We start from the raw sequence: 14917 nt of genomic DNA on the forward strand, positions 1-14917 counted from the left end.
TTCCCGGAACTCAGAGCAAAAACCCTGGAGTCATCCTTAATTTCTTCCTTTCTTTCTCAGGACACATCCAATCTAGCAGCAAAGCTAGTTGACTTTTCTTGAAAAGAATATCTAGAATCAGACCATGTGTCACCATATTCACTGCTACCCCCAGTGCAAACTGTCATCTTCTCTCACTTGGATTATAGCAATAGCCTCTGGAATGGTATTCCTGCTTTTGCCCTTGCCCCACTCACCACCAGTATGTTACCAACAAACCAGCCAGAGGAATGACAAAGTCAAAATGGAAATCAGATCATGTCATACCACTGCCCAAAACCCTCCAAACACTTCCCATTTCATACAGTGTAAAAGCTAAAGTCCTACAAAGAACAACGGGACCAGCAGCAACTGAGAGCTTATTAGGGAAGGGCTCCACCTCAGAACTACAAAGTTAGAACCTGAATTTTAACAATTCATGTGCATATGGAAGTCTGAAAAGTACTTATATAAGGTACGACGCTATAAGAACCACCCTTCCCCATCCTTGCCACTCCTCAGGCAAGCTTCTGTCTCAGGATATTTGCACTTGCCATTTGCTATACCTGGAATGCTCTTATATTCTCTCACTTCTTTCAAGCCTTTACTCAAATATCAACTTATTTGTGAGGCTGTGAACACTCAATCCTTCCCCTCAATATGTCCTATTCCTCTTTCCCGCTTTTACTTTTCTCATTAGAACTTGTCACCCTAAGTTAAAAAACTGCATTTTTATTTATCTTATTTATTTTGTTATTATATATAATGTATAAAATAAGATCTAAGGCAGAGATTTTTGTCACATTTTCTTCCCCAGAACACAGTAAGCACTCAATAAATATTTGAAATGCACACAGCAATAAACAAATAAGGTTTGTTTCAAAGCACTATCCAATAAATCATATAAAATTGTTCCTTACCACACAAACTGATGTTTTCTCAGCATCCCATTCAACAAATCCACTTCTAAAATATACCAAGCCCTACAATGTAATTAGGCACTGTAAACACTGCTGTTTATCCATAATTAAGCATGGAGATTTAAAAATCTTATTCATGATTCATAATAGGACTGTATCATCAAAAAGTTTGCAGAAATAAAAAAGTCTTTGAGTAAAAAGAAGAAAGATGCCTACAGGTCCTCCACAATGCAATAACAATCCTTTATATCAACAAAATAGCCTTCCACACAGCTTTTCTCATCTGATCCTCAACAATCCCATGAGGTTTGTGTAAAACAAATAATGATATGGGGGTGGCCAGTTAGCTCAGTTGGAGAGAGCGTGGTGCTAATAACACCAAGGTCGCAGGTTCGATCCCCGCATGGGCCACTGTGAGCTGCGCCCTCCTTAAAAAATAAATAATAATAATACACCCATTTTAGAGATGAGAAAACACATACTTTATCTCTCAAAGCATGGCAGTAATAATGTAAAACTGGGACTGAAGTCTCTTGATTTTGAGTTCAAAACTCTGTATCACACCTCTTCTTGCAACAGATTACAAAAGCATATAGCGATATGTTATACTAAAGATACTAAGCGTTCCCAAACCATCCAATGTCTGTGCAGAATGGGAACAAACTCAGTTCAATAAAGTCACAATCTCAACATGAAGAATAAGAATTCAAACTGCTTCCTAACACTTATAAGTCTAACCCAGAGTCCAATGACATTTAGGAAGAATGTAAGAAATTAGCTGTTACATTGCACATCAAGAAAGCTCTTATTTGAGTTATGACAACTCCTAGAAAAAAAGAGAATAGGATAAAAGAAGATGGAAGAAGTGAATGAATGAGAACTGAGTTCTACTGAGGAAAGTCATGATTATATCATTTTATGCAGCTCTGAGTGCCTAAGTGATAAAATTTTGCAACAGAAGAAAAAAACACATACCTCCTCAAAATCCCAGCACAACAGCTTTCCTTTCTTTGCATAGATGAGGATGAAAAGTTGTAATCCAAACTGTCTCCCAAAAAGTTATTTTTTAAAAAGACATAGAAATAGAAGATCCATGTGTAAAGAGATCCAATCTGGGAGGATGGAGACTGTCTTCTAAATCTTGTGATCAAGAGCAGCTGTTTACCAAGTGTCAGCATCTGAAGAAAGTGCTAACTGTGGTGTGTCTTCTCGAGAGAGTAATACCTGCTGGGACAGAGGAGCAAGAGAAGGAGAAAGAAATACTACTGAATGCAAATGACTGGCTAGCAAACAATTACCAGTCACCAGTCTGCAAAATTTTTCAAGTTGATATTAGTGAACATTAAAAGATCAAGTGGAGGTAACACAAATGGGCAAGCCCAACTTACACGGGGGTTATCAATGATGGCAGCAATCAAAGATAGACTTCAGCAGGTGATCCAGCTCTCTGATTAACAATAAATAAGCAGTATAATAAACAAAATATAAAAACCTATTTCATGTTTTTTATAGCAAGATGATGGTCATATCATACAACCAAACACAGACAAATAATATTAGGTAATCTGGCAAACAGACCAAGCTCTCTGGTACCTTATAGAACAAATTTTGTAGAACTACTAATGAAGATGTCTGTGTCAGCAGAAAATATAGAATAATCACGCAAAAATATATAGTAGGTCTGGCAGAAAAACATAGTTAATGTGGACACTGAGTGACATTCAAAGTTAATTTGACACATAGGGTGGTTTTGTGTACCCTTGTTAGATATCTTACAGAATTAGAAATCTGTTATAGTTTGACAGCAAATTAAGGCAGTATTTCTTAATACCTGTTAAATTACAAATTACAGAATATACAGTAGGCTGAAATGAAATACAAGGAATGGGATTAAGAGCAGGTAAGATAATGCAGAAAAAAAAGTGAAAGTAAAGACATAACAATAGAAACTATACAAAATAAAACCTGGGCTACAAGACCAAGAAAAAAGAGCAGAGCATCAGCAAGCTATGGGACAAACTCAAGGAGCCTAATATATGTGTAATTGGAATCTTGGGGAGTGGGGCGGGGGAGGGGGAGGGAGGGCAGGATCTGAAAAAATAATATCTGAAATTTTTCCAAATTTGATGAAAACTATAAATCCACAGATCCAAGAAGCTCAACAAACACCAAGCACAAGAAACATGAAGAAAATTAAAACTCCACCAAGGAATAATCAAAACCAAATTGCTTAAAACTAGAGATTAAAAAAAATCTTAAAAGCAGCCAGGGGAATACAGAGCAAGAGAAAATATTTGCAAATCATATATTTGATAAGTAATTAATATCCAGAATATAGAAAGAATGCCTATAATTCAACCACAAAAAAACGAACAACTCAATTCAAAAATGTGCAAAAGACTTGAAGAGACATTTGTCCAAAGACCCATGAAAGGCCAAAAAGGATGTGGAAGATGCTCAATATAGCTATTAGGGAAATGCACGTCAAAACCCAAAGAGAAACCAACCTCATACTCATTAAAATGACTACTAAAAAAATAAAAAATAAAGAATAACAGAAAATAACAATGTTGACAAGGCTGTGGAGAAAATGAAACCCTTATGCACTGCTGGTAGGAATGTAAAACGGTACAGCTGCTCAAAATTTAAACACAATATCACCATATGATACAGCAATTCTGGTTATACAGCCTAAAGCAGTATAAGCAGAATATTGAAAAGATATTTGTACACCTATATTTATAGCAGCATTATTCACAATAGTTAAAACATGAAAAATACCCGTGTCCATCAACAGATGAATGGGTACACAAAATGTTGTATGTACCTACAATGGAATATTATTTGGCCTTGGAAAGGAAAGAAATTCTGACATGATACAACATGGATGAACCTTGAAAACATTATGCTAAGTGAAATAAGCCCGTCACTAAAAGACAAATACTGTGTGATTCCAGTTATATGAGGTACATAAAGGAGTCAAATTCAGAGACAGAAAGTAGAATAGTGGTAGCCAGAGGCTGGTGAAAAGTGGGATGTTGAGTTATTGTTTAATAGGTACAGAGTTTCAGTTCTGCAAGATGAAAAAAGTTCCATGAATATGAAGAGCTCTAAGTATATGAATGCACTTAATAGCACTGAACAGTACACTTAAAATGGTTAACATGGTAAATTTTATGTTGTGTGTATAACTGAATTTTTAAAAATTGAAAGAAAAATAAAAGGCAGCCAGAAGGAAACAACCACACATTATATGCAGGGGATAAAAATGAGCACCAACTTCTCACTGGAAACAATGCAGGCCAGAAAACAGTGAAGTAACATCTTTAAAGTACTGGGGGGGAAAAGACGTCAACTTAGAATTGTATAACCATTGAAAATGGCATCTATAAATCAAGGTAAATTAAAGAGATTTTCGGACATACAAAAGCTCAAAGTATTCATCACCAGCAAATCTGCACTAAAAGAAACATTAAAAGAAGTCCTTCATTCAGAAGGAAAATGTACCAGGTAGAATTCTGGAACTAGAGAGAAAAATGAAGAGCGCTGGAAATGGTAAATAGAATACACATACAGTACTTGACAAAGGCTTTTATTATGATAGCAGGTTCATCTACATTATAAAATAAGGGAAAAGAGCACTAACAAGAATTTTCATAATACACCTGTATTCCGAAAAATAACAATAAAGTATCTTAATAGAATTCATTCCCCATCACAACAGTCCTATAGAGAATCATTATCTTCTTACAAAAAGAAGTCCCATTAAGTCCTGTTCCCCTTCCCCATTAAAATCTTTAAAAAAAAAATTATATAAAAAAAAAGAAGTACCAAGGCATAACCTATTTGTCCAATAATAGAAAGTGAATCCTTTAGAAGTAAAATTAAAATCTTGGTTCCGGACCAGTGTTCTGTTACACAAACCCTTTTAAAGGGTTTGCCTACAGTGAAGTTACTTGGGATAAAGTATGATGGTTAATATATAATTTATCTATTTACCATTGCCTTCAGGGAACCCTAAAGTTACTTAGAAGTAAGCTACAAAGACAGCAAAGAAAGTTCCTTGCTTTCAAGAAATCTGAAAAACACATCTGATTTCAACGAATTGGGTCAGGTAACCCCAATCTGGCAAAAGAGAACTTTTACCAAGTCTTCCTGAGGAAAGTGAATTTATCAAAGCAAAAGTGTCAAAGCAGTAACTGCAAAACAAAGCTTCAGGGTTGGGTGCTCAAACAGGAAAAAGAAAACACTAATACTTAATGCCACTCTATCATAGTCCAAACCTCAGAGGGAATGTGGTTAGTAAGAATAAAATCTCTGTAATGTCATTGATGCCAAATAGATTACAGAATGGGAATCCTGCCTACTATCCCTCTGAATACATAATGTTAAAACACAATTCATTCAGAGACTCCTCAAGACCACAATCAGGTCTTATAAATAATCCAACTTCACAGTGAGAGACTACTTGCTGTTCTCAGAAAGGTAACTAAATGGTGTAATTCAAGATGTTCCTCTAACAGAATTCTGGGGTACCTACTGTTACCCCATGTGCACCAAAATTCTTTACTCTGTAATGACTTTGCAATGAAAATTATGGGATTTCAGTATTCACTGATGAATACCATGCCATGAGAAAGTAGGATTCTTTCATCACTTTACCTCAAGTAAGTCATTGGGTAACTTTCCTTTAATATGAAAACAAAATTTATCAAAAGAAATACTTTACATACTCAAGAGAATTTAAAACATAGGTTCAACAAAAACTTATACATGAATGTTCATTATTCATAATAGCCAAAAAGTGAAAACAACTCAAATGTCCATCAATTGATGGATAAACAAAACGTGGTACAGCCACATAGTGGATTATTATTCAGTCATAAAGTCATTAAGTATTGAAACATTCTACAACATCGATGCACCTTAAAAACATGAAGTGAAAGAAGTCAGAAACAAAAGGCCATATATTATATGGCTCCATTTGAACGAAATGTCCAGAATAGGCAAATCCATACAGACAAAAATCAGACTAGTGATTGCCAGAGGATGAGTAATGGATATGGGGCTTCTTTTTTGAGTAATAAAAATATTCTGGAATTAGATAGTGGGGGTGGTTGCACACATCATGAATTTTCTAAAAGCTTCTGATCTGTACATTTTAAATGGTTAAAATGAATTTTGTGTTATATGAATTTTACCTCAACAGAAAAAAAAAGAAATGTTTCTAAGTGTTAGTTATCAAGCACCCGTATCTCTCACTACTTAACAAAATGCTGTGTTCATAAAAATCATTCAAAAATACTTTTTAAAATTTAATATTCTGGAAAAAGCCAAACTGTAGAGACAGTAAACAGATCAGCGGTTGCCAGGGGCTGGTGTGGGGGGAGTTAAATAGGTGAGGCACAAATTTTTTAGAGCAGTGAAACTATTCTATATGATAACGTAATGGTGAACATGAGATATTAAAAGTTTGTCAAAACCCACATAACTTTAAAGCACAAAGAATAAACAATATATGCAAATTTTAAAATAATTATTTAGGAGGTAAAGGGATCTATCTCAGCATGGAATGCAGAATGTGACAAAACAATTTATATCTATTACAAATATGAAACCACCTCAACAAAGGAGGCGGAATAAGGTGACGACTTAAGTAATGGTGGAAATGAGGAATCTGTAAGACTAAAGGCAATGGAATCATCCATGAGCACTGTGCTCTAGTTGATACAGTTTTCCCACAGATCACAGACTAAGCATTCTAAAACCACTGCCCATGTTTACTAGAATTAAAGAATTAAGTAAATGGATGGCAGAGGACAGAAGCCAGATTTCTGACTGGTGAATTGGAGGAGGTTAGAATGAACAATGTGGTAAGAAATTACAGTTGGAGACATCAGTACAAATTCATGTTTAGCTTAATATAGAGACAAACGATTACATACAAAAATATTTATAGATGTGAATACAAATAGCTCAATATATTCACACATAACTCCTTGCTCAGTTAGAGGGCCTGTAAGCAGCAATACTCTAGTAGCAACTAGCACATTTAGCATTCAGATCTTGGTTTCTAATACCATTTTCCTAGGGAAAATGACCAATTATAGGACTAGAGCATGATATATCAAAGATGAGTCTGAAGCACTTTATGTTGTCAGAAAGAAAGTGCTCACACACACATAATCATGGGAGTATGTCAAAGGGAAGGGATACAGAAGCCAACTGACAGAGCTCCCAATGACCAAAGCTGGAACAAGTTGAGCAAAGAAATTTATGTGACACTCCACCCTTAAGGAAGTGGAGCATAGTTAAACGTGGGCGACACATAGTGACTTTGTCTTCCAGAGTACAGAAAAGGAAGAACAAAAGGGTAACTTTACAGTGAAAAAAACAAATACTACCTCAAGCTAGGGGATCAGGGTTAATATTAACACTAAGTCCTAACAATAATACATACTCTCGATACGTAATGAGAAGGACACTGTACCTCTGTGGTCTTCCTTCCAAAATCACATTACATCATTCTAACCCTTAGAAAAACATCAGACAAATCCCAATTGAAGGAAGGACATACTACAAAAACACCAGATCAGTTATTTTCAAAATCGCCATCATTAAAAACAGGGAAAAGTCTGAGAAATTGTCACAACCAAAAGGAGCTAAGGAGAAATGACTATTAAATGTAATATGGCATCCTGAATGAGATCCTGGAACACAGTAAAGAACATTAAGGAAAAAGCTGTGGAACAATGATAAGTCTATCAAGTATAGACTTAGTAATATATATCAACATTGGAACACTAATTATGACAAACGTACCACACTAACGGAAGACCTTAATAATAAGGGCAAGTGCTGTGAGACAGACAGGAACTCTCTGTACTGTCTTCACAGTAATTCAGTAAATCTAAACGGTGCTAAAATGAAAAGTTTGTTTTAAAAGTATTTTTTTAATTGTAAAATATTTATGATTTAGTGCATACCTAAATTTTACTCAGTGTATCTGGGACCCAAAAGTTGCCTAAAACATGGTCTTGGCCCTCAAGAAGTTTGTTGTCTCATTGTGAGGTAAGACAAATGCTCATGAAACAAATATAAAACACAAAAATAAGAAAACATTGAGAAGTACAGATAGAAGTACATTAGAAATATAGAGAAGGTTACAATTTTGAGGTAAGACTTCATCAAGGAGACAAAACTCTAGTGTAACCTTAAATGTACGTCAGGGTACCAAAGTAAAAAACTACCATGATAAACTGGTACACTTACAAGAACTAGAAGGGTAAATAAATAAGAAAAAACTAAAAGAAATGAAAATATTTAGCCCTGAAAAGTGAAGACATAAATAGGAGACCTAACGGCAGTGTTCAAATACTTGAAGGGTTACGTGGTAGAACCAAAAGAGATAGCTCATACACCCACTGAACTCACTAGCTGACCTCTAGTAAAATGTGATCAACACTCAAGGACAGAGAATGACAGCTGTTCAGTCGAGCCCCCACAGGAAATGGCCATTTGGAAAGACAGGAAGCAGGTGGCCTACTTCTTCTCACAACTTTTCAAAGGACAGTATGCATGTGAACCCAATGAAGTAAAAGTTTAAATTTGAATCGTGCATTGACTGACCACTTAACCACGTGCCAGGTGCTTCCATATACATTATCTTATTTAATATTCACAACACATCTATAAATATTTATTAATGTAATAGACTTAATGTAAAAATACAGAAAAATAAATGCCAGGAAGCAGGAACACATTAAAACTCTACCATCCCCCACTCTCTGATAGGAATTTGACAGCTGTTTTAAAAAGCAAAATTGTTTGAAGGCCTACATATCTACATAATAATTTATTTCCTCTTGCTCCTTGCTTTAGTTAAGCTCCGTGACTCTCTGTTAAGTGCATAAGAGTTATGTATGATTATATATACAAAAACACGTACACTATACTTTTTAAGCAATTCAAGGGATTTTCAAGTATAGTTATCATCTTAATGTGATTTTTGTCTCATGTACCAACTTTAGAACGACTCCTGGGGATGAGGTGCAATCCCACTGCAGGCTTATTCTGTGGGCACTGTAAGGCAGCATCACAGAAAGAAGGTGGAGAGGCTGAATCCTATTACAACATGAAGAATATTCTAACAATTAGAGCTATCTAAAAACGGCATAGGCTACCACAAAGTAATGATTTTTCTGTCATCAAAGGTGTTAAACAGAGGACGAACAATCTCTGAGAACATTTTAGGAGAGCAACTGGATAAGAAGTTCTCTTCCAAGTCTTAGATTCTAGAATGGGTACACTTTTAAAACCCAACAGGTGGAGGACAACCTAGTTAAGAACAACACAATGAAAAATGACACAAAGGCCAGAATGACATAGTATGTGGGGAAGTTCAATGCTGGGGAACATATAAGCTCATGTCCACCTACCGATCCTCACACTTGCTGTTTCATGTGCCAGGAAAGCTCTTCCATCTTTTAAGCCATGACTCAAATACTCAAATATCTCAAATACTCAAATACCTCTTTAGCGAGGACTTCCCACCACCCCCACCAGTCACTCACTTGTCACATCACCTAGTTTTATTTTCTTCATAGTTCATATCATAGTTTAACAAACTTTTTCTACAAAGGATCAGACTACACCCTGCAGTCCAAATCTGGCTTGCTCCATGTTTCTGTATAGACTATGAGCTAAGAACAGTTTTACATTTTTAAATGGTTGAAAAAACTATCAAAAAGAATATTTTGGGGGTGGTAGAAGAGGGAAAGAGGGGGTCAAATATATGGTGATGTATTATAGAAACGTACACTTGAAACCTGTATATTTTTACTAATCAGTGTCGTCCCAATAAATTTAATTTAAAAAAGAATATTTTGTGACAGGTAAATTACATGAAATTCAAATTTCAGTGTTCAAAGTTTAAATATTTACTTTCTGGTCCTTTACTGAAAAAGTTTGCTAATCGCTCATATTTTAGCATTACCTGTAATTACCTTGTCTATTTGCTTGCTTGTTATCCTCATTCTTTCACACACAGAATAAAACTCAATGAGGGCAGGGACATTCTCTGCTTTGTTCCCCCACTGTAGCCCAGCACTTAGAAAAAATCCTAGAACAAAATAAAGGCTCAATAAACATTTGATGAATAATTAATGAGGGATTCATAAATGCCACACGGAGGAGTTTAAACTTAAAACCTCAGCAGTGACAGGTTTTGTACATATAAGAGAGGCATAAAAACTCTTGCAGAAAAGGGGAAATATTCTAGTAGAGAAACCGAGTAAACGGCTTAAAGTAATGGTTGTCACCAACCAGTCCAGATCATTGGTTTTCTTCATCAAACTGTACAGGTATTTTTGTACTCATGAAAGATTCTCAACTACTGCAAGGTGTCACAACATTGTCTGTACTTCTGTTTATCTTAAGATGCAAATATGCTTTGAGAAATCTGATTTCCTATACCTAGTACCCAGCACCTGCACCATGCCAAATCTTAATAAATACTCTGAACAGATCTAGATTGTGTGCTAATCAATTTTTCAGTATCTAAAATTTTCCTATGCTGCTGATCAGCAATCTATTCTGTACGCAGCTGAAAACTCTTTAGAAATTAAAAGGTTACCACCCACAGGCCAGCAGCAGCTTTTTAATCTTTCTATACTAGCCAAAGAGTGGGTGTGTGATTTCAAAAAAATACAAGCCAACTCTGTTGGTAAAGGACAAGATATTGTTGAGGTTAAAATCCTACCTATAACCATCATTTGTTACATGACTTTAGTAAAACTACCACCGATTCATAATTGGAGTCTCACTCTTCTAATATACAAGTGGAGAAAAAAAGTGCATCTACCTTGTGGAGGAATCTTGTCCTTAACACAATATTTCCATAAGGTTCTTGTCCTTAACACATTAATATTTCCATAAGGTTCTTTTTCTCCAGGCTTTTCAATAATTTCTATACACAGGGTAACTTCAAAGACAAGGGTTTGGTTAACCAATCACTTCCAAAAGTCAAGCCACTGGTCAGAAGGCATACCAAGTTTTGTTTTACTTTAAAGCTTTTCATGCCCGAGTTTTTTTGTTTGTTTGTTTTTCTGTTTTTTGTTTTGAGAATTAGCTACTTTATGAATTCGGACCTTGAACAGAAATGCTTACGTACAGGTGCCTCTGATGAGTATGTCAGACTTACAGCATCCATTTTGAATTAGCGTGTATATGTTCATCTTCCTTTCCTCTATGACAAGGGAGGTTGAAAAGGCAGCCTGCAAAAGCACTGGGCTAAGATCTCCCAAGACTACCGTGTAAGGTGTCCGCAAAGCGAAGGGGGAAAACTGGCCAACAGCTAAAGTGAGCGCTTTAAGAAACTCTGCTGCAGGCTCACCTGGGGGATCCTCACTATCAACGTTGTTGAGGGAATGAACCGAACCCACCGCGGGACTAACGCTACACACACCTCTGCTTGTGCTAAAAAAGGGAAATTTGCAAGATACAAACGGATCTCTGGCCCTTGAGCGAAGGTGCGTCCTTGCCCCCTTCCTCGAAGGCCGCATAGAAGGAGCTCTGAGCCCTAACCCAGACAGCTCGCACTCCCACCCCACACCGCCCGAGCGCCCCGATTCCCGCACAGCCGGTTCCCTCCTCTCTTTAAACAAGTTGAAAATCAAAACAAAAGGTGCAAAACTGGTTTCAGGTGGCAATGGGTGAACCCTAGTGGCCAACTTCTGGGGACGCCAGGGCAAGCAAGGAAGGGATCGCAGGACCTCAGACCCCCACCAGAGCCAGCTCCCCCAGTCCTCCGGGCTTCGGCCCCACTCCTCACACGGCACTCGCTGCCCTCGGTCCTAAAGACGGGGTCGTGGGAAAGGGGTGAGGGGGCGGGGGTTGGGAGAGAAACCCCAGGGTCAAAATGACAGCCGATCCAGCCGGGAAGGGAAAAGGCCCGGCGGGATGCTGGGGGTCGAGTCCTAGGCCCGGGGCTTTAGCCCCGACCGGGGGCGACCGGGGGTCCAACCGCGCCAGGCCGCGGGCGGAAGGTCGGGCCCGCGCCGGCGGTGCCGCGGGGCTACGCTCCCCTACTACTCTCCCCACCCGGGGTGGAGGGGCCCTGAAGGGCCGCAGCCGGAGACCGGGGCGCGGGTACTCACTCACCGGCGGGGAGGGAAGGAGCAGCCGGCGTCTCCGCCAGCGCCGTAGCTCGAGCTCAAGCGCCGGCTCCTGCCGCTGCGGCCGCCGCGCCCGGTCCATCCCCCCCACACACACCCCTCCCGGCCCTCCCCCCGCGCCTCCTCGGCCGCTGCAGCCGCCGCTGCAGCCGCCACCGCCACCTAAGCCCCTGCGCGGGAGCGCGAACCGGCTCGAGGACTGAAAAGCGCGTGCGCCCGCCGCCGCCACCGCCCACAACCTCCGCCCCCGGCCGGCAGCGTCCGCGCGAGGCGGCGGCGGGCGCGCGCGCGCCGCAAGGGGCGGGGACAGGACTCGCAGGCCCCGCCCCGCCCCCTGTCCGCCCGCCCACCCACGCGGTCGCGGGGCAACTGAGCTGACCCCGTGCCAGAGGCGGTGGGCTGCTGCTGCAAGTGGACTCCTCCCGGGAAATCTGTAGGAACCGAGCTCCTTTGGTCTGGCCCCTCTCTCTGGGGAGCGAGGACCTGAAGCAATGCAGGTGTAAGCGGATTTCTGGCCGCTGCTCTGGATCACACACCTGTTCTCCCTACCTTGAATGGAAAGGCCTTCCTTCTCTGATCTAGCAGGTTTTCGTCGGCTGTTGGGCAAAGGGCAGAGGCGGTTACTATTTCGCGTCTGATATTACCACTGAAAGGATCACAAGCAACCAAGTGCCAACCCCTTTATTATTCCTTTTTTCCTAATTCATTTATCCGTTCATCACTTATCTGTTGAGGCTTCTCCTGTGTGTTAGGCCCTGTTCAAGTTGATGGGAATACAATGTGGAGATATGTAAAACAGAGTCCCTGGACTCATGAACGTAGATCTGGTGGAGAAGGAAAACGTTAAAGGGAGAGTTACACAAAATTAAAATTTGCAATTAGTAAAATCGCTTCTTAGAGGTACATGGTGCTAAGAGAACCTATATGGGAGGTGGGGTGGGACGCAGAGATGGATTTAGTCAAGTATTTTCAGGCTGGAATCTAAAGGCTAAGTTGGAAGGAATCAACTAGGTCCAAAGGGTGAGAGAATAGCATGACCAAAATGGAACACGGGAAGACCACTGAATGTGGAGTAAAGTGTGGGAGTGAGGAGAGAGGCAATAATTGAGGTAAGGATCTGAGTCAAGGCAAGGTCAACTGGTGGTGGTGGTAGAGAAGTGCACTTTTTAGGGAGTAAAATGGGCCAGACTTGATAATCTATTTGATGAAGAGTGAAGGCCACGGAGGTGGCAAATTTGACTCTTAGATTTGAGGTTGGTGGGGGATGCAGTTACAGATCTCAGGAACACTGAAGGAGACCCCTGAGGAAAATAACTAAAAATGGATAATAAACTTAAAAGTTAAAACTATAAGTAAAATTCTAAAAGAAAACAAAAAAAATTTGTGACCTTGAGATAGACAGATTTCTTAGGACGCAAAAAGCATGAACCATAAATGATTCTAAGTTTAACTTCATCAAAATTTAAAATTTTTGTTCTTTGAAAGACACCATTAAGAAAATAAAAAGGCAAGGCACAAATGGGAGGGGGGAATTTGCAATATAATATATCTGACAAAAGACTTGTATCCAGAATGTATAAGGAACTGTTGTAATAGAATAATAAGAAAACAACCCAATGAATCAATGGGCAAAAAGTTTTAGTAAATGCCTCACCAAAAAAAAAAAAAAAAGTAAAAATGGCCAATAAGCTGCAAAAAGATGTTCAACATTTTAGTAATCCAAAGATTTACAAATGAAAACCACAATGATATACACCCTCATTGGGACAGCTGAAGTTAAAAAGACTGATGACCCAGTAATCCCATTCCTAGACATCTCCCTAACTATACTTAAGCTCCAAATAGACAATAACAAAGTCATACTTCCACCTAACATGACACAACTAACCTTCAAACAACCAAAAATGCTTAATACTTTCCCCAAAAGAAGATTCAAAGTCCTTGGATGTTTCCTGTCTGCTTTTGATATTCTGTAACTTAATACTGTGCTATAAAGTTAACTATCACTAATACATTCCCATTGTGTAGTAGCAATCAAATTTTACCGTTGGTAATCAGGATCAGTCAACCCAGCCAGCCCAGGAATTTCCTTCTTTGCCTGTTCATTCAAAGGCATGAAATGCCCAGAGTGATCAGCTGACAGTTTCAACCTCCAGTTCAGCAGAAACACTGTTATGTCTCCTGGTGGAAGCATTCTTCCCTTGGAACTAAGACCTCTAGACCAGCAGAGCTACTGAGCACTTCTCCTTCCAGGCAAAATGAGCAACCAGATGTACTGCTTGAAGTTCTGCCAACAGGAAGACTTCCTTCACTGTTTTTCTTCAAGGATATCCCAGAAAGGGGCCATAGTGCTGCCACAGTCCATTTTCATTAAGTGCCTGCATATTGTGTAGAATCATCATAAACCAGGCTGTTAACCAAACCTGGATTTTCTCTTCCCCGGTCAACTGGTCATAGGGAATGCCCCACGAGATTGTAAGTGTGGACTGAGAGAGAAAAGATAATGTAGCGGGAGTAGGGGCCATGGGCATTTGGGCCACTTCCTTATACAATTTACTTATGCCTTCAGAGCCCACCATTCAAGCCCAATCTCACATATACCATTTCATTGTTAATGGAGTGTTGCTGCATGTGTACAACTTTATAGCTTAGTGGATCAGACAACACACAGTGCATGATGGGTAGCTCACATGGTAACTTGATGGTCCATGGTTAAGAGTTCAGTGTCTACTAAGGCTCAGCAGCAAGCCAAAAGCTGTTTCTCAAAAGGACAGTACTTATCTGCAGAGGCTGGCAGGGCTTTGC

The 14917-nt window shown here is 39.3% G+C and overlaps 1 protein-coding gene across 13 annotated transcripts in view; it reads right to left on the bottom strand.

Annotated features, from left to right (window-relative positions):
- TMCC1 (transmembrane and coiled-coil domain family 1) overlaps positions 1–12276 on the bottom strand; it is a 180000-nt gene extending 167724 nt beyond the window's left edge. For 4 of the 13 annotated variants that reach the window (XM_081073159.1, XM_081073154.1, XM_081073158.1 and 1 more), the window contains exons 1-3: positions 12099–12201; positions 9944–10059; positions 1914–2162 (exon numbers count right to left, since the gene is read on the bottom strand). The gene's annotated coding sequence lies outside the window, so the exon portion shown is untranslated. Of the gene's footprint in view, positions 1–1913; positions 2166–9933; positions 10060–12098 lie in introns of those variants that run through there. The other 9 variants (XM_081073156.1, XM_081073155.1, XM_081073145.1 and 6 more) reach the window with 6 other exon arrangements.
- Positions 12277–14917: the final 2641 nt, after the last annotated feature.

This window comes from Rhinolophus hipposideros, assembly GCF_964194185.1.
Source record: "Rhinolophus hipposideros genome assembly, chromosome: 14".
Classification (NCBI taxonomy): Eukaryota; Metazoa; Chordata; class Mammalia; order Chiroptera; family Rhinolophidae; genus Rhinolophus; species Rhinolophus hipposideros.